Source organism: Mesoplodon mirus (assembly GCF_964341445.2).
Source record: "Mesoplodon mirus genome assembly, chromosome: 13".
Taxonomy (NCBI): domain Eukaryota; kingdom Metazoa; phylum Chordata; class Mammalia; order Artiodactyla; family Ziphiidae; genus Mesoplodon; species Mesoplodon mirus.
Window position 1 is genome coordinate 45889944 of NC_138989.1, and position 27338 is coordinate 45917281.

Sequence of the window (27338 nt, forward strand, 5' to 3'; positions counted from 1 at the left end):
ACGTGCAGGCTCAGCGGCCATGGCTCACGGACCCAGCCGCTCCGCGGCATGTGGGATCTTCCTGGACCAGGGCATGAACCCACGTTGCCTGCATTGGCAGGCGGACTCTCAACCACTGTGCCGCCCGAGAAGCCCTATACACTATATTTTGAATTACATTGAATTGATAATAGGGTTAAGCATATTTTTGTGTATTGTTTTTGTGTTTTTTACATCTGGGGTGTTTTCTAATGTCACCAACCAATCTCTGATTCTCCGGACACCAACTGGATGTCCATCCTTTCAATTTGATTCTGTCACTCACTACCTGGAGTTAGCACAGACCCCACAGGTTCAGGGCTCAGTCCCACAAGGCTGCCCCCCACTTCAGATTCACTTGCAGGTCTGGATCACCAGCTGTAAATAGGGGTTGCCAATTCCTCCTTCAGGTTCAATAATTTGTTGGAACAACTCACAAAACTCAGGAAAGCATCTACTTACATTTACCAGTTTATCATAAAGAATATTAAAAAGGAAACAGATAAACACCCAGATGAAGAGGTACATAGAGAATCCCAAGCATAGGAGCTTCTGTCCCCACAGAGTTGGGGTGCACCTCTGTCCTGGCAGGTGGCTGTGTTCTCCAAACAGCAAGCCCATCAAAATCTAGCTTCATCTCAAGTGTCCCTTCCTTCTGCAGAGGTCTGGGTGGGGCTGAATGTTCCAGCCCCAGGATCACCTGATTTTTCTGGTGACCAGACACATCCTGAGGCTATCTAGGAACCCCACCCTAAATAGAATAAATGCAGGTATGTACAAAAGGAGCTCATTATGAATAACAAAACATACTCCTATCACTTAAGGGTTTTAGAATCTCTGTTTCTGGAACCCAGGAAAAGACCAATTATGTTTCTTATTATACTCCAAGGTCCTTTTACAAACATTCTATTTTTCAACAGATTTGCAACAGATATTGTTTAAGGGGAGAGTTTATCAGCACTTTATCACATAGGTGGAAATTCATCCCATTAGGAACTTATTTATTTTTTTCCAAATATTTAGCCAACATTATTTACTGGATAAACCCTGCTGTTACAGAGTTGGGCCCCAACAAAGGTCCTCCTGCCCAGTGGCATTTGAGCGAACAGAGGAAGACCGAGTCCAGTTCAGAAGCAAAGGAAAAGTTTTTTTTTTTTAATTTTTTTAAAGAAGATGTTGGGGGTAGGAGTTTATTAATCAATTTATTTATTTTTGCTGTGTTGGGTCTTCGTTTCTGTACGAGAGCTTCCTCTAGTTGTGGCAAACAGGGGGGCCACTCTTCATCGCGGTGCGCAGGCCTCTCACTATCGCGGCTTCTCTTGTTGTGGAGCACAGGCTCCAGACGTGCAGGCTCAGCAGTTGTGGCTCATGGGCCTAGTTGCTCCGTGGGATGTGGGATTTTCGCAGACCGGGGAACGAACCCGCGTTCCTTGCATCGCCAGGCAGACTCTCAACCACTGCGCCACCAGGGAAGCCAAGCCCCCAACCGCAAAGTTTTATATTTTGATCAAAGAATGGCAAGGTTCGGGATCCCACCACTAGAGCGCATGCTCTCCCCACAGGTGTGGGCGGGGCTGCTTTTACAGGGATCACGCAGTGGGGTTGGGCGGTGGTGGGGTGAGTTCTCGCGCGACAGGTACAGCTGTGAGGCTCGGGGCTCCAGATCACAGTGCCCGGCTCAGTGGCTGTGCGCAGTGCCCACTGGCTGCTGGCTTGAATTGAGTGAATTGCGCAGCAGTTTTGCGCACGGCCCACCAAGCTAAGGAGGTGACGTGTCAGCGCAGCCATTTTGCACCAGGAACGTCGGTCTGAAGTGCCGGGCGAGAGGCTTCGGCAGGCAGCACCCTGTGAGCACAGGAAACTAGACTAAGCACAAAGGAAAAGAAAAAAAAAGGTTAGACTTTTTTATTACCCAGATTCTATTTTTATTTCCCGGGTATTGTTAATGGACTTTGTGGGTGACACTCCCTCCCTCTTTATTTCATTTGTCATTTTATATGGCTGTATTATTGAATTTTATATTCTGTTTTATTAATATGTTTGCCATTTTTTAAAAAGAGCACTTCTCTTTTAATTGCTGTCATTTTAGATTATGTATTTATATCTACTCACTCAGGCCCTTGACATACCTGTTCAAAATTTTGGGCTACTTTCATAAGTTTACACTTTCAAATGGAGTTTTTATCTCCCAATTCCAATAAGAACATTTAGGATTTTGATGATAAGTGCTTTAAATATATGTATTATTTTGGGAGGAACTAACAGCTTCCCAATGTTCAACCTTCATTCCTATGAACATAATTTATCAAGTCCTTAAAAATATCATAAAGTGCTATTTATTACCTTACGTCTTCCGGAGAAGTTGTATTTTTTCTCATTTAATGGCTCTGATGAATTTCTAAATTTCTAAATTTCAAATGTTTGTTCTATACCTACTGCTCCCAACTTAACTTTATCCAGCAGATAGATCCTTCTCACCTTCCGGCCGTTTAGAGAAATAGTCGTTTCTAGCCAGTACTAAGCCCTTACTAAGCTCAAAAAAGACAAGGACTATTGTGTCTCTAATGCCTAGTCATGTGGTTTTTAATGCATAAATATTATGAATAAATGGCTACTTGGTAAATGAATGAAAGAGGTTAGGGATTCCATCATTCAAATTATGCCTTAGATATAATCGGTAAAGCTGTAAGCACATTCAGTCAACATAAAAGGCAGACTTTTTCTTCTCCATATTTTAAGGAAAGGATTGAATTTAGCTAGTGTCTCTTGATAAGAATAAGAAAATCTCAAAGATTTTTGTTCTGAGCTGAAACAGAATTAAGTTCTGTAAGTTGGGCAGTTGGAGTCAAAGCTTCTAAAAATCTGTATCTGTGTTTGTGTCTGAGTGTTTTTGGTCTCAATATAGGTATGAAATATTTCAATATAGAGTAAAAAATATTTTCTATGTATTTTAGATATTATTATGTTATCAAGTTAAAACAGGTATTACTTGTATGTATTACTATGAAGAGCAGAGATTATTATAGGTATGATAACAAAATTTAAAAGTATTGGAAATGGTAACCAATATATCCAGACAATTTAGATTTTGCAGTTAATAAATATGCAAAAATTTTTATACAAAATACAAAAACTTTTTCTGTAATATTAGCCTAAAGCAGATTTGAACATTTACTGAGTAGGGTATAGAATCTAATTGCAATCTAAGTCTAAGAGGGAAAATTAAATTATGAGTTCAGTCCTTTAAATCCAAGGGAAGTAAAGCAGTTATTGATTATAAATTTTAATTTAAAATCAAGTCTTTTTTTCTAAAGAAGAAAAAACTTAGCATTGGAGTCATCTGAGAAATATCCAAAAAGAACTGTGTTCCTGATAACAACTTTCAGATCCCTTAATAAATAATATGAGAACAAAATTAATCTGTCATTATAGTAATAACACATGTACACATGTAGAACTTCTCCCATTCTTGGATCCTGTTTTTTTTATGAACTGTAATATTTCCCCATCAATTTATTATTTATCATCAGTTGATAGACATTTAAATGTAAAGAGGACTCCATGACTCAGGACAGTAGTTTACAGCCCTGACTTCATATTAGTATAACCTGAAGGGCTTTTAAAAAATACTTATATCTAGGATCCGTCCCAAACTAAATAAATCAAAATTTTCATCAGGGCTTGGGCATGGGTAATTTGTAAAAGTTCGTTAGGTAATTCCAATGTGCATTTAAGGTTGAGATCCATTGATTTGGGATAGAAGATAGATATGTGAGGCATAGTCTAGAAAATTCTGGAGGTGGTCAAAGTCAGCCTCTCTTCTTATTTTAGCTAAAAAGCTCGTTTATCATGCACAAATGATAAACTGTCTCCATGAATCCTTCCCAAAGGTGGCTCACTCAGTAACAATGTAATTGGGAGAAAGTGCACTGTTCAGAACCACTCAGTCAATAGATACTTATTGAAAACTTAGTCTATATCAGATACCAATTTTGTCAGTGGGACTTTTGTGGAGAAAAGATAAGGATCCTTGCCTTCAGTGAATGCACAGTCTACAAGGGAAGGCAGTCAGTGAAGCTTTCAGTGACAAAAAAGTTACTAGGTTCTTAGTTTTCACAGATTTCATAAGAAAGAATAGTCATTTTAACATTCAGTCTGTGTTAAGAACTATAAAACTTAGAGGGAATACAATGCTTTGATGAAATAAGTGAGATTTCCATCATAAGTGAAAAGGATAAGTGCAAGAGAAACTCTTTCTCTTTTGTTTCTACCTTGACTCAGAAACATATCTCTTCTTTTAAAAGTTTTAAGAGGAAGAGTGAGTAGCTGATTGGTAAGATCGGTGTGAAGGAATGGAGAATTTGTGGCCAACACCTTCCATTCCCTTTTAGGATTTTTCCTTCTTGAAGAGAGTATATGCTGTGTCTTGTTACTGCTTCCACTTGGAAAAATCACCTGAGTCAGGGCCCAGCCTGCCTTCTTACACCAGTTTTGGGCACATTTTTCTCTCAGTCCTTTTTGTAAGCATGCGCAAGCTGTGAGACAGTGAGTCTCTGTTCTGTAGACCTAAAGTCTACTTTACACATGGTATGAAAGGCCTAGACCAGGATAACAAATATTAGAAAACTTGATGATGACTTTCTACCCTACCCTTGTTTTCCGCCCCAGCCTTACCAATAATAAAACTGGTAGTGTGATTTTTGAAAACAATACTTGATTCTTAGATTTCGTTATTGGGATGATGGTGGCCCGAGGGGGTCAAAATTATGATGAATTACTATTCTTAAAAGCTCATCAAAAAGAAAATATAGGGATTTAAATAGCCCTTAGAAAACCATAATTCAAAAAGTCATGCACCACAATGTTCATTGCAGCTCTATTTACAATAGCCAGGACATGGAAGCAACCTAAGTGTCCATTGACAGATGAGTGGATAAAGAAGATGTGGCACATATATACAATGGAATATTACTCAACCATAAGAAGAAATGAAATTGAGTTATTTGTAGTGAGGTGGATGGACCTAGAGTCTGTCATACAGAGTGAAGTAAGTCAAAAAGAGAAAAACAAATACCGTATGCTAACGCATATATATGGAATCTAAAAAAAAATGGTACTGATGAACCTAGTGGCAGGGCAGGAATGAAGACACAGATATAGAGGATGGACTTGAGGACACAGGGTGGGGGAGGGGGAAGCTGGGGCGAAGTGAGAGTAGCATCGACATATATACACTACCGAATGTAAAATAGATAGCTACTGAGAAGCAGCAGCATAGCACAGGGAGATCAGCTCTGTGCTTTGCTATGACCTAGAGGGGTGGGATAGGGAGGGTGTGAGGGAGGCTCAAGAGGGGGGGGGGTTATGGGGATATATGTATGCATATGGCTGATTCACTTTGTTGTACAACAGAAACTAACACAGCATTGTGAAGCAATTATACTCCAGTAAAGATGTATTTAAAAAAATAATAAATAGCCATTAAAGTACCAATAATAGAAAAAAACGGAACAAGAATTCATCAGTGTTTCTGCTAAAAGGTCTAAGACACCAAATGGTCTGATAACAGATGATTAACCCCAATGCCTTAAATACAAATATCCCTACAGTGGAAAAGGACAATTCGTTAAAGAACCAGTATTGCAGAATAGCACTGAAAAAATTAGTCATCTTCTATCCAATTTTTATTCACTGGAAAAAATATTACTCTAATAAATTGTTCACCTAATCAGAATTTTCTAAAAGGAAAGAAATACGGTTTTACGTGTGAGAGGTTTTTTTTTTAGTTATTATTTTAAAACTTTTTTTAGCTTATTCTGAATTATAGAGGAGGCTACAGAATGTGTTTTTGGATAAGACTACACTTTGTTGATTTTTGAGGGTAGAAGGGGAAGTGCACCCCAGGATTGTGCAAAAGCATGGAAGTAGTAGCCAAGTCATTTTTGTTGTTGCTGTTAAGCTTTGATGTGGTGGAGGTTTTTTGCATGAATAGAAAAAAAAAGCCGAGAGAAAAATATAGTAAGCATTCATTTGGCTACTGCACAGAATTAACTAATCTTTTTGTAGTGTTTTCTTTGTAAAATGAAGCAGTACATTATTAATACAGTTGAACCCACTTTATACCAGTCATAATCCCTTTTATTTCCTTCCAGTCTAAGATGTGTATAATTTCCTTCCATATTTGTCATTTTTATTAGATATATTCATTATCGTTAAAAATATGAGTATGTTTTGTTTATTAATTTTATATAAACTCTACATATTATATGCATGATTCAGCAACTTGCTTTAACCACTAAAGTATTTTTTTCTCAATCTTGTCAATATATGAAGGGATTTTTCAAATCTATTGTGCAGTTATTTAACATTTTAATATATTTAAGTTTATTTATATGCCTATTGACAGATTTTAGGTTGTTTCCAACCTAAAAGGTTGTATCTCATTTCTATTGTTTTTGTTTACAATCCCTTGAACAAGTTTTCTGGTAAGCAAAAAAGGTGTTTTCTGAGATAAATAGCTAGTTAGCTAGCCAGAGAGAGAGAGTTAGGTTATATCAATAGTATATATATTTTTTCAATTTTATTAGGTTTCCCTAATATTTTCAAGACTGGTGAAAGCTGAAATGTATGCAAGCTCTTGCCATACCACATTTCTTTCAACATTTGATTTTTTATGAGTTATTAATACTGACTAATGTAATGGGTATGCAATGTATTTATTGTTTTCTCAATTTTATTTTGTTTACTAGTGAGTCGAGCATGTTTTCACAGGTTAGTTGGTCATCTGGATTTACTCATTTACTCATTTTGGATTTACTGATTTGCTTTTTATTTTATTTTTGCCAATATTTTGTAAGGGTTTTTTTGTTTTTTATTATTAGTTTATAGGATTTTTTTCCTTGAAATATATATTAAAAAAATCTGTGATGCAATTATGTTCATTCAGTTTGCTGCTTATCTTTTAACTCTATGTTGTCTTATGGTATATCTGGGGTACCAGACTACTTAATTTTGGCCTAGTCAAATATATTTGTTTGTTTATCCCTTTGCCTTAGTGATTTATGCTTTTATTCTCTTATGTAAGAAATCTGCTTTTATACTGAAGTCATAAAAATAGTTATGCACTTTCTTCTTAGTTTCACATAGTTTGGCCCATATTCTGGGTTTGTAATTAATTTTAAGTTTTTATTTACTATAGCATGTAGTTGGGAACCATTTATATTCTTTCAGCTGATGAACAGCTAATAATCTGCCTAATAATTCAGTTAATAGTTAAAGCCCTTTCTCCAGCAATTTGTCCACCACCTTTTATTTTTGTATATTGTATCCATAAGACAGGCATATGTTTCTGGGCTTTCTGGTTTATATATTAATCTATTTGTCTCTTTCTATGTACATACCAGACTGTTTGGTAATTCTGGCTTTGCAATACATGTTGACATTTGTATCTTTAATTTTCTGCCTGAGAGGTTCTTTAGCAGATTTTTATTTTCAGGTTTTCAGTTTGTTTGTCTTTGCAATTTGAAGAATTTCACTCCAATTTTTAAATACTTATTTGTCAACCTCAAAAAATCCTATTAGAATTTGATAAGAATTATATTGAAATTATATATTAATATAATGAGGATATTTTTAGGATATTAATTCTTCCCAGTCATGAATAAGTACTAATAACTCTAAATATTCATAAATTGAAAGAGTCAGTATTAAAAGATGTTAACTCTCATAAAATTAGTCAATAAATTCAAAGCAATATCTGACAACCAGATTTTGGGGTGGGGTGGGGAATTCTATAAAGTGATTCTAAAATTTATATGTGAATATATAAAAACAAGGAAAGCAAAGGCAAATTTTTCAAAGAATAAGAACAAAGTTGGAGGATAGACTTTATCAGATAGAAACATGTATTATAACACTGAATTCATTAAGACAGAGCAGTTTTAGTGTAAGGAATATCAAATAGACCAGTGCAATAGAATAGAGACAGACAGATGTATGGTCTCCTGATTTATGACAGAGGACACATTGAAGTGAAGTTAAAAGGATAGTATTTTCAAAAAATATTGGAGGACCAATTTGTATTCATACTGGGTAAATGAAAAGAATATTCTATTGATATATCACATAATATAATTGTTCCTGACAAAAATTGGAGGAAAAATTTCCATGAACTTGGGGTAGAGAAATACATATTAAATAATACAAAAACAAGAACATAAATGAAAAAATCAAAGTTTATAAACTGTCTATATAAAATATGAACTGTTTTTATGGAAAGGCAAAATTAAGAGTGAAAAGATAAGCTGTAGAGTTGAAGTATATATGTATGTATACATATGTAAAATCTTATAGAGCAATAAGAAAAGGGGGGGAAATCAAATGGAAAATTGGGGAAAGTAGTTGAGCTCTTAAAGGAGGGTAATATCCAAATGTCCACTACAAATTGAAAAGAGGCTCTAACTCATAGATCATTAGAGAAAATAAATTCAAAGTATAGTACTACTCTATACCAACCAAAATTAATAAAATGAAAGGATAGGTAAGAGATGTATTAATAGCAATGTGGAGTTTCTGGAATTGCTTGCAGTTGTTTCACTAGAAAAGCATTTGCCAATATATAATAAAGCTACCTGTGACTGAGTAAGTCTACTTCTAGATATATACCCCTAAAATATTTGTGCATATATTTACCAAAGTCATATACAAGACTGTTCATAAAGCTATTCATATAAATCACCTCAAAGTCCATTCATGAATAAATTGTGATACACTCAGATGATGGAATAGTATATATTAATGAGGATAAGTAAACAACTGTAGTCAGTAACATGGATGAATCTCAAGAGCAGTATTCCGTAAAAGAAGTTACTAAAAAGAAGTACACATTACATGATTCTGTTTAAGAACAGAGAAAATGCATTCATGGGGTTAGGAACCAAAAGAGTGGTTATCCTTATGGTGGAGAATTTAGACACTGGAAGGAGACATGAGAGATAGGTCTTAGTTGCTAGAAATGCCTGTTTCTTGTTCTAGGTGCTTTTTACACAGGTGTGTTCATTCTGTGAAGGTTTTGTGCACTCTTTTTAGATCACCCTTTGTTTTGATGTGTGTTCGTACCAGCATCCAGTTAAGAGACAGCTCATCAACTATTTTAACAGGAGTGCTTTACTAAAATGAGTTGTTTACTTATTGATGACCTAAAAAATGCAAAAAGAGGAATCACACCATAGAATCACAGCAGCAGCAACTACAAGGAACACTCTCCCTTCTATGACTGAAACACAAAGGGAAGACATTGGCTTTTTTAAATCATGGAAGATTGAAAGAACGATCTCAAGGTACAGAAACCCAGACCTCTGGGGAGAGAGTATTGCTCTGTACTTGGAGAAGGGATCTGTGGAGCCGGCACCCAGACACCAGATCTGGAAACGCCCCTTGGTTGGTGCTGGTGTCTCTGAGAGACACGATGCAACTGGTTCTTTAAATATTGCAAAAACTGCTAAGAGTTGATACAGGAAAAAAAACTGCAGTGGTAGAATCATTATGTGGGGAAATGGACAGGAATAGAGCAAACAGGGAAGCAAGCAGTAAGGGGCAAGTGTCTTCCTCCTCCAGATCTGCAGTATCCCTCTAGCACTCCTACTGGAAGAGCTAACAGGGAGCTGGCAGAACAAAAATGGAGTTTCAGCATCTCTGCCACAGCATCACTAATCAGAGTACAGACTAACGAGCTTAAAGTAGAGAGGCAACAGCTTGACAACTGGCAAAATATAATACTTCAACAAAAATCATCCTTCTCCCGAAAAGGAAAAAACAAATGTTATATAAGAATTAGAACAAATAATGAAAGATTATTTTATGCCCATAATTTCTAGTTCAGACACAAAACTCAGAAGCTATAAAATAAAGAGCTTATGGTCATTTATTAATAAGTTATGACTGCAATAGTCAATATAATCAAGTTTAAATTTTAAGTGATAACCTGAAAAATAAAACACCCATTTCTCAAAGATCTAATTTTCCTAAAATATAAATGGCATCTATGATTCACTGAAAAGACAAATGATCCAATAGGAAAATGTGTGCAAATTATTTGAACATACAGTTCAACCAAAAGGAAATACATATTTCTCTTAAATATGTGCACAATGCCAAACTATTTCTCTTAAATATGTGCACAATGCCAAACTCATTTTAAATGAAAGTGAATGAAATTTAAAATTATACTAGGGCTTCCCTGGTGGCGCAGTGGTTGAGAGTCCGCCTGCTGATGCAGGGGACACGGGTTCGTGCCCCGGTCCGGGAAGATCCCACATGCCGCGGAGCGGCTGGGCCCGTGAGCCATGGCCGCTGAGCCTGTGCGTCCGGAGCCTGTGCTCCGCAGCGGGAGAGGCCACAACAGTGAGAGGCCCGCGTACCGCAAAAAAAAAAAAAAAAAAAAATTATACTAAAATTTTATCAGGTTTTTAAAAGTTTGACAAAATACTGTGTTGATAAAGATATGGAGAAATAGCAATTATATATTCCTGGTGGGAGCCTAATTGAAATATTTCTAAGAATAACAAATATTCAAGCCATTTGACCAACATTTCCTCTTGCAGGAACTGATCTACAGAGCTAATCAAATCTATGCAACATGCCATAAGAGAATAAAAATATATTTATGACTGTTGAGGAAAAAAATCATTATTGCTAATAAAAAGTTATGAAGAAAGCATATATATTGTACAATTTTTATTTCTAAAAAAATTCATTTATTAATTTACCTATATTTGTATAGAATGTTCCTTAAATTATATTCAAAGAAACCTGCTAATAGTAGTTGCCTAGTTGCCTGTGAGGAGGGTAAGTGCTTGGACTGGAGACAAGGTGAGAGACACTTCACTATATAGCTTCACACTATATTCAAAAAATAAATAAATAAGAATATTTCGCATTGATAATATCCATAGATTGACAGTACTTTCAGCCTCCTCACACGTCACTTAATTGATTAGGGTCATTTCCATTAATTTCCCTCATCCATGTAAGAAAGATGGAAAGCGGAATGACATTATCCTTCAGAAACAATTATTAATGTCAAACCATTGTACTGTAAAGCAGTGATTCATGTAATTGCACTGATTTGAAATACTATTGACATTGTATGCTATTGACATTGGTTCCACATTTTAATTTTTACTTTTAAGTATTGACATTCTTATGTATGTGAATAATAATAATGATGATAATAATAGATAGAACAGTAGTAATTTGAAGCTCTGAGACTTGTTGAGCTCTTAAAGGAATATTGCATTTTTCATGCCAGTTAGGTTTAGCACAGTTAATATCCAAATCTATAAACCACGTTTTTATTCTCCAAATGACAAATAGAATGATTATAATTAAGTTGATGATCAGATTTGTAGCTACTTCAACCATCTGTGAATGAGCCACAAGCACAGAGATGAGCCCCTAGCTGAGATTTAACACATTTTGCATCACAGGAGAGCCTCACATAAGTTACTGCTTTCAAATACTTATGCATAACAGCAGTTAAAATAGCTATTCCTCATTAATTCTTTATGAAAATACAAACAGTGCATTGTGCACTTTATACACAAACAGCACTGTCCAGTAATTGACCTTGGGAGCACTCTCTGGATTGCCTGGTGAAGAGCTGTTTGGAAAAATGGGGTTCTCCTTTCCAGGAGGAAAGGCTATTCTTGACCTCAGCTTTAAGGGAGAAAGAGCCCAGTTCTTTAGTCTCCAGGGACTACAGCCAGCTCTCCCATCCTTCCTTGAAGAGTTTCTCTCCAAGATTCTTGTTGTTATAGCATTCTCTTTGTCATTGAGTCCCATAAGTCCACTCCCATGCTCGATTCATTAAAAACAAAACAACAGTGGAGAGGCTTTTCTCTGCTGGAGTCATTCTACAGAATTCCAGACTCACTGTGTGGCCAGCTGTGCCCTAGGCCAAGCACATCTCTCCGAAGGATGCCAAGAGAACTTGTTCTGTTTTATGAATTCCTACTTCAAATGCTGGTATTTGCTCAGAACCTCTTCCATCATCATAGAGAATTATATTACATATAATGACATAGTAGTTGTTATTGTACAAATGAGAAAAGGGAGTCTTAAAAAAATTACATTATTCAAGATCACACAACCTGCTAATTATAGAGTCCATATTTGAGCAGAGGTTTGTCAGAACCTTAATCCTTAACTTGCATGACTGTTTATGTGTTTTCATTGTTGTCATTTTTCTGTTATAAATTGTCAGTAGAGGGGACTTCCCTGGTGGTCCAGCGAAAAAGAATCTGCCTTCCAATGCAGGGGACGCAGGTTCAATCCCTGGTCAGGGAACTAAGATCCCACATGCCTTGGGGCATCTAAGCCCGCATGCCACACAACTGCTGAGCTTGCGTGCCTCAACCAGAGAGCGCACGAGCCCTGGAGCCCGTGTGCCACAACTAGAGAGAGAAGACCGCGCACTGCAATGAAGACCCGAAGCAGCCAAAAGAATAAATAAAATAAATAAATAAATATTTTTAAAAATTGTCAGTAGATCGGTTTAAAACCAGGTGATAAGGAGATCCTAAGAAACCTACCAAAAATAAACTTTTTTTATAATGGAAATATATATCTCACAGCTTTATTTCATGGTAGCTTTTTAAAATACACTTGTTTTTTTTTTTTTTTTTTTGCGGTACGCAGCCCTCTCACTGTTGTGGCCTCTCCCATTGCGCAGCACAGGCTCCAACGCGCAGGCTCAGCGGCCATGGCTCACGGGCCTAGCCGCTCCGCAGCATGTGGGATCTTCCCGGACCGGGGCACGAACCCGTGTCCCCTGCATTGGCAGGCGGACTCTCAACCACTGCGCCACCAGGGAAGCCCTAAAATACACTTGTTTAATCATCATAAACTTTTCATTGAATATATAAAAAAATTATTGCAGGCTTTTCCACAGATCTGGAATATAACCAGAATACTTTAGTAAGGATAATTTTGCTTCTTTCTATGGAATGTCTAGGCTTTTTTACCTTCCTCATTTTGGGTGCTTAGTAAATTGTCCTCCTAGAATCATGGATTATTGCTTTCCTAGATTTGACTTCAGGATATTCTCCAGGTTATGACATCCAGTATTATACTCCCAAACAGAGACAAATGTTTCCCTGTCATCTACAAAAACAGTTTTCCATACATAATCCTCACCTATTGATTCCTCACTCCCTCATCCCTTGAAACTCTACTCATCCTTAGCAGAAGAAGATTATAGGATTCTACATTTTTGTAAGTAAACACTTTTTTTCCCTTAAAATACAGAGGTTAAACTAAACTCTTGAGTTAGAAATCTTGATAGTTTTGCATATAATTTTCCTGAATGCTAAAAAAAGTTTACAGTATCATTGGTTCATTGATAGATCAATGAAATAGGATTGTTTAATTATGGAAAAGCAGATACAGTCATAAAATAATCCAAATTTTGTATTAAAAATTTTGTACATGTGCAATATATTCTCTTTTCTTAAGTATCATAATATCCTGTCTCACACTATGATACTGAACAAATTACAAGACACTATTTTAATCATGGGCAATCTCATACTATTTACTACTGTCCCCCAAACATTAGGCTTTCTTTTCGATTTGATTGCTGCCTGAGAAAACTCAGCTCTCTGCCTTCAAAATCACTAACGCAAGTTGGAAGAAAATAATCATCCTTACCATATGATTTGATGATTTGTTTTGTCAGTGTATTCAAATAACATAAAGGATGATGTAGAAAGTTATCTTGATATAAGATTTTAAAGTTTCTGTTTAGTTATACCCATTATAAATATAATTATATGAATCATCTCAAATTTCAATTCGATTTTTGAATCATCTACAATTTGTACATTGGTTTTATTGTGTCAAAGTATAGCTTTTTAATAAATCAACAACAACAAGATTATTGCCCTGGGAGAAAATAAAAGCATGGAATATGAACATACAATATAGGATATTTCAAAAGGTTGTGTTGTTTCTGTCTACTATTCAAATAAGGAGTCTTGAACACGCTATAAGCATAGGAGACAACAGTGCATCTGGACTTCATTAAAATTAAAAACTTCTGCTATGCAAAAGGCAATGTCAAGAGAATGAGAAGACAAACCACAGACTGGGAGAATATATTTGCAAAAGACATATCTGATAAGGATTGTTATCCAGAACATACAAAGAATTCTTAAAGCTCAAAAGTAAGAAAACAAAACCCAATAAAAAAATGGGCCAAAGACCTTAACAAACACCTCACCTAAGAAGCTATACAGATGACGAGTATAGGAAAAGATTCTCCACATCATGTTATCAGAAAAATGCAAATTAAAACAACAATGAGATATCACTACACATGTATTAGAATGGCCAAAGGATATGGAGCAGCAGAACTCTCATATGTTGCTGATTGAAATGCAAAATGGTACAAACACTTTGGAAGACAGTTTGAAGATTCCTCACAAAACTAAACATATTCTTCCAGCAATCGTACTCATTATTATTTACCCAAAGGAATTGAAAACTATGTGCACACAAAAATCAGCCCACAGATGTTTATAGCCACTTTATTCATAATTGCCAAAACTTGGAAGCAACCAAGGTCCTTCAGTAGGTGAACAGTTGAATAAAATGTGGTTGATCCAGACAGTAGAATATTATTATTCAAGGCTAAAAAATGAGCTATCAGGGCGTCCCTGGTGGAGCAGTGGTTGAGAGTCTGCCTGCCGATGCAAGGGACACGGGTTCCTGCCCCGATCCGGGAAGATCCCACATGCCGCAGAGCGGCTGGGCCCGTGAGCCATGGCTGCTGAGCCTGCGCGTCCGGAGCCCGTGCTCCGCAACAGGAGAGGCCACAACAGTGAGAGGCCCGCGTACCGCAAAAATAAATAAATAAATAAATAAATAAATAAATAAATAATAAATAATGAGCTATCAAGCCATGGAAAGACATGGAGGAATTTAAATGCATTTTACTAAGTGAAAGAAGCCAATCTGAAAAGGCTACATTTTGTAAGATTCCAACTCTGACATTCTGGAAAAGGCAAAACTGTGGAAACAATAAGAAGATCAGAGGTTGGGACTGCGGAGTAGGAATGAATAGGCAGAGCACAGAGGGTTTGGGGGGGGTGAAAATACTCTGCATGGTACCATAATGATGGATACATGTCCTTATACATTTGTTTAAACCCACAGAATGTACACCACCAAGAGTGAACCCTAATGTTAACTATAGACTTCGAGTGCTTACCATGTGTCAGTGTTCCTCAGTTATAATAAATGTACCACTTTTCACTTTCATGGGGGATGTGGATAACAGGGGAGACTATACATGTGTGGGGGCCAGAGGTACAGAGAGAATCTCTGTATCTTCCCCTCGATTTTGCTGTGATCCTAAAACTGCTCTAAAAAATAAAGTCTTAGTAAAGAAAAAGATATTTAAGACTTGCAAACATTTCTAAGAATGTATCATAAGAAAATAAATTGCATAGCTCTATGTATAAAAATATAGAAAAGCACAGTTTAAAATACCTAAATTTAGGGGAAAAAAGCCAGTTAATATTATCAACCTAAGATTTATTAAGCAAATTATGACATAATACTTCCATGAAATACTATCCAGCCATTAAAAATGATGATAAAGATATGTGTATTTGTAACACATAGAGTCAAGTTGCTGTCATATTTTTTCTAAAGAATTGTTGATGTAGGTTTATATATGTTATATATTTTCTTAAAGAAACATACATATAGACAAAATTTGGAAGGTTATACAGCAAGACATGGTTACAGAATTATTTTGCATTTTAATTTGTGCATTTAGCAGTATATTCCATTTCTTCAAAGAACAAATATATTTTGTGTAATTAAGTAAAGGTTTTTAAAGAGAATATAAGGAATCACATGTGGCAGAAATAAATTATTTTTAATTACTTTTAGTAAATGTTGGTAATTTATTTTCATCTTATACCTGAGGCTCCCAAAGTTATTTATTATACCGAGCTGAAACCAATTTGAATGCCATGATTGAAATCAGAGGCATTGGTCCTAATATTTTATCTCTAACAGTTTGCTGATAAAATGATGTGGAAAATACATTACTTTTAAATTATAGGTTATAAGATACAAAACACGAAATACATACAGTCCTATTGGATCAATGTCTTGTTAGTTCTCTAGATATGGAGGTGCCTAATTTCCTTCATGCGTAACTGTTAATGCTGAAAAGGTCCCATAGTTAAATTTTATTTCAAAGGAACACTGGCAATTACTTAAATGTATATATGAAATGGTATAGTTGAGCTGTTTTAAACTATGTAATCAACTGGTACCTTGAAACAGCAAATATCTTTTTTTTCCTTTAATTATCACGAAGGAAAAAAATTAAGATTTTGAGGAAGAAACATTTTACTATTTAGAGTGCTATAACCATCTCTTTCTTCAGTTTGACCTCAGAAGCAAAACAAAACAAGAACAGAGTGAAACAAGCAGCTACTGCTCCTACTTTTTCTCTATGAATACTTTTTCTGCATGATTTCAAATTGTTTCAGGAAAATAGAACAATGCTTTTCATAATAATTGCGGCTAACGTGCATCACTACCATTTTGAGTTGGATTGAGATACTGCTGAAGTAATTTTTCTTTATCATAGTAAAATCAATTTAAATATAAGAATATCTCTACCATATAATATGAATGACTAAATAAAGGCAGGTTTTATTTTAGAAAGTATTACAATCAGACTGTTGGTATTGACACACAGCTCATCCAAAGACAAATACCCAAGGATAACCTTTGTCATTGTTTTCATTAATATAAGAGTAGTGAGAAGAAAAATATGACAATAGCTACTGTATAACCCATTAAAAAGCTTTATTCAATTGTCAACGTTTGTTTCCTTTTTTGGAGTTCATCTGAAATGTTAAGTTTGGTATCTGATAGATATATTTTGGCAAGTGACAGATTCACAGAAGACATAACTGCTGATATAAATATAATCAATTAGGGGAGATAGACCTGCTACCAAATAAATTACAACAGAGTGTGAGGTGCATCAGCAGAAGCAGAGTTGAATGACTTGGTTTTCTTTTACCGAACTGTGCAGGCTAGTGGCAGTTTTCAGATAACATGCAGCAGAACAGCCTGGAGTGTTCACTATAACAGAAGTTGCTGGGACCCCTTCAGAGCTTTTGAGCCTGTAGGTCTAGGGTGAGGTTTGAGAATTTTCATTTGTTACAAGTTTCCAGGTAATGTTGTTGGTGCTATGCTGGGATCATACTTTGAGAATTTGTTTTTGAGTCTTTATTGAAACCATTTCCAATACATAATACAATATACATACTATATAATGCAACCACATCCACCTGTCTATAAAATAGCCTTAAAATGTCTTTACTTTTTCCTCCTCTACTTCTCTATTTTTTCTTTTTAAAGAACATTGACACAAGTGTTTAGGAAAATTACATTTTAAGACTCAGGATGATACGTAGAAAGCTATTCCAAATTTCCTCACCTTCCTTCTTGTGATTCCCACAAAAGCTTAGTGAACTCTATTCAAATTGATAGATAAAACTCTAATCTGCTTTTGAATCGAGCAGGTTTTCATCTTCTACAATAATAACATCAATATTAGTAAAATAGGTAATATTCTTACCTAAGTTTGATTTAAATAAAACTGGAAACAAAAGTAGATAATATTATGCTATTTATTTTTTTTAAACTTTCACATTTTCAATTTTTCAAATCATGAAGTATTCCATGAACAGCAGGGTTAGAACACAGTTAATAGAGTCTAGGACATAATTTTTGCAAATAAAATCTTTAATCTGCCTTACATTTTTAATTATGCATTAAAAACTTTTAGATGTACTCAGATGCCTCTTAACTGCAAATAACAGAAATCCCCTGTGGCTAACTTAAACATATCAGAAGATAGGACAGCTTTCAGTCTAAAAGGTGCAGTCAAGACAGGAGCTCCCAACGAGTGGGCGGTAGAAAGAGGTGATGCCATTGCTCCCAGACACTAGTCCTGGCTGCCAGACCTGAACCTCTCCACAGCTGTGTTGGTAAACTCTGACTACCCACGACAGTTTAGTTTCACTCTTGATGAATCCAAGTCCTAGTGAAAGGATCTAATTGTCCAAGCCCTGTCATACATGAGCCTGTAGATGCCAGAGAGTGGGGGCGAGACCATCAGACACTCTTGGGCTACTAATAGAGGGAAGCAGGGCTCCACCGCGCCTGTGTGTGATTCCTTTCAAACCAAAAGGTGTTTAGATGCCTTATAGCCCCACTATAACTGGGGTAATATAAAAGCAAAAACAAAAACCCATTATTCCTGCTGTTACCTTTTTGTTCACATTTAATGACTCACATTCTCCTTGCCCACATAGAATTTCACAGCTGATTAAATTCAAGAAAAAAAAAAACTTTACATGTGATGTTATCATTAGATTTCACACCTTCAGGGATGGGAATTCAGAAACGGTATTATTACTACTTTTTGAAGAATTAAAAAATTAAGCCTCAGAGAAGCTATGTAACTTCTTCACAAGCACAGACAAAAAGTTTCAAACAGAGATAGGCGGCACCTTTTGGCTTCCTTTCTACAGTAACATACTGGTAAAATGTTTGGTTCAAAAAAAATTATTCCATGTCTGTTTCTTTCAGTGATGGTACTATATCTATTAGGATGCATTTGATTTCAAGTTACAGAAAGCACAGCTAGCACTGGCCTACAAATGGAGACATTTATTATATCACAGAAAAATGAGTCTCAAATTGGGGTTGCTCCAGGTTGGATAATATACTTCAGTGGTTTCAGACCCTTTTCTCTTCCAACACTCTTAGCTTCTCCTCATGGCTACATCTTCATGCATAGTGCACACAAACAACCCCACCTATGGACAGGAAGTCACCAACTTGGCTTATAAACATCTTGAATTGAGAGACCCTCCCCAGAGTTCCACAGCATTCTTCCCCTTAACAACTTAACACCAGTATGGTAGGGGATGTCTAAGCCAATTATTTTTGTTTGAAGATATTGAAATATAGGTCTTCCTTTCAAAAAATTTGTACATGTGTTGATGATTAGAAAGATAGTGGCTTTTTGTTGTTGTTGTTGTTTTTGATTATGGCCTTTGTATTGCAGTTATTGCAAAATTTTTCAAGGCAATAGACAACTGCAGCATTCTTGGGCACATGTCATAAAATGTCATCAAAGACAGCTTCCCAGGATCTGTGTATGAGCTTGACATGGCATGAAAACTGTCTAGTAATGAGTGAATATTTAACACCTTGTGTTATGTTAGACATGGCCTCAATCCTTTCAGAATTTTTTATTTTGTTTTGTTTTGTTTTTAATAGTGTGAGTGCTCTCTGTTTGACATTTAAATTTATGATTAGGAATGCTGGCAGTTATTTGATTCACTATCGATAAGAAACTCTCCTAATAATTTCAAATCAATCCAGAGATTGATTTAATTGAACAAGACATTAAAATACCAAGACAAATTGGTTTTTAAAGACTACCCATTTGCAACTGCATATGTGTGAGAGTCAGTCTGAGAGGTGACAGGTGGTGAGGGGAACAGGGATGGAAAGTGTTTATGTGTTTGCTTTGAAAATATAAGGAAATATGTTTTTTAATAATATGCAGAGATATAGAATCATTTTTCAGTTATGAAGTAAGGCTTATGAAACCTAGTGCTAAGCTACCTCATCAAGATGAGAAGAGAAAGGTTAGAGAAGTTTTCTGTTTCATTTACCTCAGGGGAAAAACTCTAATAAATAGAGTGAATTTTTTCTAGAATTAAATTTTATATTTTTTTCCTATCACAGATACAAAATTTTCTCCCAAATTTTATTCATTAGTGGGGAGATGTAAGATTGGTAAATGTAATAGTATAACCATTTAAATATTTAAGCCATGCATCTTTTTCAGAAATTATATTTATCTATTTATAAAAGTTACATGTATTATGGTATATTAAACATGTTTATTTAAGCTGAAAAGTGATCACATAGGCCCTGTTTTTGTTTGCCATGGATACATGTTATGTGGATTTTTTTTCTCTACTACTCAGAAAAATTTTATTTTTCCTTATTTATCAATTACTGTGAGAGATTGTTAAAAATCTGCCATATGATTGTGGATGTGTCAGTTTCTTCATTGTAATTCTGTCATATTTTTGATGCACGTAAATTCCAAAATATTTATGTTCTTGTTATATCAGGAGTTTTTTTATTTTTATTTTTATTTTTTTGCGGCATGTGGGCCTCTCACTGTTGTGGCCTCTCCCGTTGCGGAGCACAGGCTCCAGACACGCAGGCTCAGCGGCCATAGCTCACGGGCCCAGCCGCTCCACGGCATGTGGGATCTTCCCGGACCGGGGCACGAACCCGTGTCCCCTGAATCGGCAGGCGGACTCTCAACCACTGCGCCACCAGGGAAGCCCTAACCTTAATTTTTTAGATTCTATTGAAGGTTGTGTTTTCTAGAAACTGATTCTGGAGTGGAGTTTAGAATGCAAGATGTTTGTTAGGGTGTGACATTGGTAGAAATCAACCCCTGGGAAAGAAAGAGGAAGAAAGCAAGAGTGGGCAGAAGGACAAGCTCAGCTGCGATGCAGGTCTGGCAACAGCCTTGACTGAACCTACAAGAGAGCTGGTGCTAAATGACCCACCAGGGTTGTCCCAAATATAATAACATATAATCCAGGATTTTATAGCCTTCCTCCATCAGACATTGGCTGTATACGTCCTGGAAAGAGCATGACTTCTCAGATTGGATTGGCAGCTGAAGGCTGTCATTCCTGGAAGCTGGTCATTGAGCCCTTCTACGAGGCAGGATTTGGGCATCACGTTTCCATGTCTACTATAGATTCCAAATATTCTTAGTTGGCAGTGTACTTAAATCATGTAGAATTCATTGTCTAGAAAATGATGTAATTGTCATGGTGTCAATCTTATGGTTATACTATAGAGAATTAAATGTTAGTAACTTAACTGAAGAAATAGAGGTAAATGTATTATAATTAACACAGTCAGTTGCTCTCAGTATTTGCATTCCAAATTGGATGTGAAGCATTTGAAAGGATTTTGTAGTCATTTTAGCCTGATTTAACAAACTATGAAAGGAGTTAGGGTATTTCCTATAACTGATCTGAATAATAAAGGATTTTACCACAATCATAGTGTTAATTCCCATCTTCGCTAATCATGAGGATGAAAGCATACTTGCTGCTACTTGTTGCCTCTACGTCCAGGAGAGTCTTGAGCATGCATTTGGAATGTAATCTCATTCCCCTTCACGAAGATACAGCAGAAGACAGATTCTAACATTCACTCTTGTACAATTTAAATATAAAAGGATGCTTAGTTCAGTCTTGTTTTTTTACTTCTATAGGTGCCTAGTACTCTTCTACTTCTGGCCACAGGAATCTCCTGCTAGTGGCAATTATAAAAGTGTTTCTCTTTCCTTCACTCATGATTTTTTGATATAGTGAATTTTTTTTCTTTCCAGGACATCTCACCCTCCAACCCAAAATAATTACTGTTACTTTACTGCCCACTTTACTTCCCTTTTTGTTTGTTATTGCTAACGAATGCATATGACCCATACATGTGACATGGGTCATGTGCAACCCTAAGAAACAAGTAATATGATATGAAACTAAGTCTCATATGGAGCTAAGCTTACCATCCTGGACCTTGAAAAAGTATTGTTTCAAAGGGGGGACAATATGAAAGTAAATATCTTTACTTTGGCAATTTTAACTGTCTCTGTTACCATTAAAATTATGAATTGGGTTATCTGAGAGATTTCATGGTCTAAAAATTCTTCAGGGGACTACTAAATTTTGAAAGCCTAGAACTAAAAGATAAATTATCAGCCTAAAATACTCTCTGAAAGAGAAGATACTGGAAAGATACCAATAGGCTTCTTTCACAATTACAGTGTTCCACCTATGAGGACTAGTGATGAGAATGAACTTCTTCCCATGAAGTGCTGCTCGATTCAATTAAATTAGTAATGAAATCAGATTGTGCTTTCAAAACTTTCCATTAACTTTAAATGTATATATATGTTTAACTTCAATTAAATAAAAATATATGTGGATTCATTGGGAATAAGTAAATAGACTGTAAGAGTAACTAAAAGTATAATTTCTTAAATAGAAGGGAATGCTGCTTTTAAAATATGGCTACAAATTTTTTGACAATCAACTTATTGCGAGGTGGGACCCCCTCCCCTTGTATCTGAGTGGGTTTGTAATTTCTTTGACCAGGAGATTATGGTAGAAATGACTGAGGTTTTCAAGGCTAAGTCAAGAAGTCATGTATCTTCTGCCTTGTTCCATGGAAAACTTGCTCTTGGAGTCCAGGGACATGATGGAAGAAGTTTGACTATCTTCAGGCCACCAAAGTTTGAGGAAGCCCAAGCCATGTGGAGAAGACTCAGGTAAGAGCTCAGGTCTGCAGACCAATCTGAGCTCAGGCTGAGTCACCCCACCTAGGTGCCAAACATGCAAGTACAAGATCCTCGAGATGATTCCAGTTCTGGCCCTTTGAGTTATTCCTCAGTAGCTGAGGTTTCCAAGCTGAGGCTCAGGCCTTGTGAAGCAGAGATATGCCGTCCCTATGGTACCTGTCCAAACTCCTGACCCACAGGACTTCTGAGCGTAATAAAAGGATTGTGGTTTTATGCCACTAAATTCTGAGGTGATTGTTATACAGCAGTAGGTACTTGGAATGCTCAAGTGCTACAATTGTATGTACAATCTTACTCCAATAAGAAGAAAAAGAAGTGGAGTTCATGACAGAGCCTTAACTTCAAAAATTTCCAGCACAATTCTCTAATTACAGGATGTTCCCAGAGTCAGACCCACATTAACTGTCAGTAAGTTTTGTATGCAAATCAATGCTCAAATTTGTAAGCTTAAAATGTTCTGTACCAAGTTTACATTTAAGCAAGAAACTTTCTATTCTTTTAAATTATTTTATCTATTAAATATGCACTAAATGATTTCCATATATATGTAAAATAAAAATTAGACAGAAAAATATAAACCTTTGTTAGCAGTGATTTAACCAATATTTCTTGATAACTCTATTCAAAAGTACTGGGATGTATGTTATCCACAAGGATAATATAGCTACTTGATAAGTTGATTTTGTATGTGTTACTTAGATGTTTCAGTAGGCTTTCTATTGAATTAAAATAGACATTTAGTAAAACCATTTTCAGGGTAAAATATTCAATAGCTTTTCCTATTCCTCTAAATAAGAACATTTCTCCTTGTATTAAAAAAAATACTGACTTAGCATTTTCTTTTTTAGGCTTTTCCTCAGGCTGAGAGTTTACTAGCCAATCAGCAAAATTCCCTTAAGTACTTATCTAAGAGGAGAGAGACTAAAAAGACTATAAAATTGCTACATACATTCAAGCCCATAGTGATTTGGAACTTTTATTAAAAGTTTGCTGAAAGTTCCAAGTTTTTACAAGCCTGAAGTAAGACCAAGCTACTGACAAGTTCCCTGTTCAACTCTCAAATGGCATTAGCTTTGGTCTCTATTATCAGTGCATTTCATAAAATGCCATGGATTATGTGTAGTATTATGGACCGATCCATGCACTGTCTGAGCTGGAAGGAAACTTGGTGGTCTAGTTCAAACCACCAACTTAAAACCAGAATTGAATTGCTTCACTGACTGTGTTACTGCCTCAACTCTCTTAAAAATAAGTTGCTTATATCCTTTTCACTAAATCAGGTTCCAGCAAAGTCACAACCAAACTCTTCTCTCTATATTCCTAATACAGGAAATCTGTCTGGCATATTTTAGAAAGTTAACTGCAGCACAACCAGAATTTTGATACCTCATTTTTCCATAACTTTTGAGATAGGTATCAGAAAAACTTACAATGTATTAAACATAGACATTTACATCTGTGTGAAAGGGCTCATTTAATAGTGTTGTCATATAGAGATTTATTATCTATTTACAGTTATTTGTATTTTTTTGGGTAGTTGACAATTTCTGCTCGATTCTGACATCATAGAAATTCCTTTGTCTGAATCATATCACTGAAAGAAGGACATCGACCACAAGGCTAATCTTTGCTAGTCCATTTTATTTCCCTTCCTAAATCTCTAGGTTAGTAAAACTTTTAGGGAGAAGTTTGGCATGAAAATTGCAAGCAGCTCTGAAGGTAAAATGTTATATAGTACCATAAACAGAGAATAAAAAAATGAATCTGATGGGACATATCAGAAATCTGAGACATAAAGCAAACATACATTCCCCTTTTCAGATTTTATTGATATTCTGAACCTAAGAGCTCCATAATGCTATATGAGAATCCTTCGTGGATTATGGAGTATTAGGGGCCCATTCTTCAGGGAAAGAGTTATGAGTAGACTTCATTACAGCAGCAGAGGATATCATATTTTATAAGCTACAACAACCTGAAGTGCTTAGACAAAAAAGAAAAAAGACATGGTATTATTCCATGGAACTTGTCATTAATCAATAAGTAAACAAATATCATTACACAAAACATAAGAAATTGAATACAAAACGCAGATATGTTGGATGCCAGATAGTCAGTAGTAATTGCCATTGTACTGTTAGGCGGTTGTGTTTTTCTATTAAAAGCATGTGTTTTTTAAGAAAACACATAGAACTTGCTTCTCCTTCATTCTAATAAAAATTATATATTTCAGTGGCTAAATTTCCACTCTTCAAGCCCCGAGGGTAAAAACATGGGATTTCTTTATTCCATATCTGATGGAGTGATGTGTTGTATGAGAGCTCAAACTCTGGCAATAATAACAAGTAAAACTCAGAAATGCATATAATGCTTCTGTATTATCCAATCTAAAGACAAGGTAAATGTTTTGTTCTCAAAAGGCTATTCTAAAAGATATTTATTCAAATAAAGAGCATATAGCCCTCTTATTCGTGATTTCTCAAAATACAGTCTTTTCCTACATGTAAAGGAAAGGAATGTTCAGTCAATACATTTTTGATGATATTATTGTCTATATATATCATATGATATATAGATATAGCTGTATAGTGAGTACAGGCTACTACTGAATTTTATAATTTTTATCTCAGGTCACATGTATGATAGAAACAACCTATACATGGTGTTTAAAGGAACACATAATGCTGGACCATGGGAATTCAGCAGTAAGCAAGACAGTCTTCTTCCCCACAGGGGATTAATAACTTAGTAAGGGGAGGAAAACTTTAAGTAAGTAAAACTTTTAACTATTTAAAACTTTAAATAGGTAAACAGGAAATTAACTATTTCAAATTATAACAAGGTCTGTATAAAATGTTACCCCGATCTATAATGTCACAGGGTAGAGAAGACCTACTTTGAATGACAGGTAGTGAGTCTTCTCTGAGAAGGTAGTATCTGAGCTGTAAGCCAAAGTGAGAAAGAATACTGATTCAATAATCCTGACTGAAAAAAGTTCAGAGAGTAGTGTGAGCCAGTGCACAGATACTAAGGTAGCTGAAATGGGTAAGTGGGAGCTAGAAAACGGGGAGAAAAACAGGATCAACTGTGGCTGGAAGACTGGTTACTCATCTTTTTTAGTGCTCTTTGAGAAGTAATTTTCAACAAAGAGGATTAAAAGTTCTTGATCTATCATAGATTTAGTGATTACATGGGGATACAACCTTATGTATAATCACAGATGAGTGAGATCTGTGACATCTGGGCTATACAGAGTGTTTGGGTGAATACACTTATCTTAGTTTTCGACAGCATCTTAGGCAGCACAGCACTGAGAAATGTGTGGTAATTTTCTTCAAAAGTTCCTGTCTTTGACACAGCTCTATGAACTACAGACTTACCAGGTAAATTTAGGAGTTTTCATGTTCAGAAGGAAGAGCTGGATTGGTCAACCCAGGACCAGAATTGTAACCATGGAGCCTTGCTCATGATATAATCACAGTCCATAGCTGATAAATGGCAGAACTGAGATCTGACTCTGTCTACATAATCTTTCTTTTTTTCCTCCTGTGTTCTGTCTTTCTTAGTTATTGTATTCTTGCTTGCTTGCTTGCTTGTTTGCTGTTTTCTTTTTCCCTTTTGTTTTTATTTGATTTTTTTGCAGGTTATTTCACCATTTTTCCTATAACTGTCTTCCTTTACATAAGTTGTTTTCATTAAAATCTCTTCCTACGAATCATAAGGGGTGATAATGTTTCCTGTAGAGACTCCAATTGATAGACTTATCAAAACACTAAATGTCAAGATGTCAAAAGGAACACCCACATATGGGGCAGAGTCACAGAGAAAAACAGTGGGGCAGGAGCTAAGATCTTAAGTGAATAAAGTTGTGGGACCAGGATGTAGGTTGTTGATGGGATTTTGTCAGATGTCAAAGGATCTAAGTTTTTTGGAAAGAGAAATGAGGAGAAATGACTTGAAAGTGACAATGGGGATCAAGGAGATCATTTTTCATTTCCTGACCCTCTGTTACTTGAGAGGCATGCAGGCAAAGACGTTTGTTCAGGAAGCAGCCGGATTTAAATTAGGGCTGGAAGTGACTAGCAAAACGATAGAAGATGAGACACCAAAAACATATACCCTAGGTTATATACAAGGTTCCTAGGATTCAGGCAAATAAGTGGCAGGAAGGAATATTCAGCTGCTATTGAAATAGACCAAGTTATTTGAAACCTGTAAAATTCAAAACCTGCAGAAAGGCAGGTTTGTGGAAAGGATTACATAAAGGCTGGGCAGGCATTTTGGAGATATTAACAGCAGCAGCATGGTAGATTTCTATGAATAATTCAAGGAAGGAAGACACAAGACAAGGGGCACTTGGCATTATCTAAGGGTTTAAGTAGTAGTCGCCATTCAAGTACAGGACTGAAAAAAAAAAGAAAAAAAAAAAAACCCTGAGTTTTAGAAATTCTGGGACAAATCAGGATGTTTATACTCTGTGGCCTACGTAGATTTATGGTACTTTTTAAAGACCATAGAGGAGACTTCCAGCTGCCCATAAAACCTCATTTTCCATCCTAATGAATAGCTGGATTCAAGGCTGTCCAGCTAGCCAACATTTTTCAGCTCCCCTGGCAATTAGGTATGGCCATGTGACTAAGTTCAAAACAATGGGTGTGAGAACAATTATTAAAATTTTTAATATCTTAATGTATTTCTAGGGTTTTTAAATGAAAATGCAAGCAACTATAAATGAATATTTTCTTTTTCCACAATTTATACAAATGTAATATATACCACTTTCAGTATCCTTTTTTCATTTAACATGTCT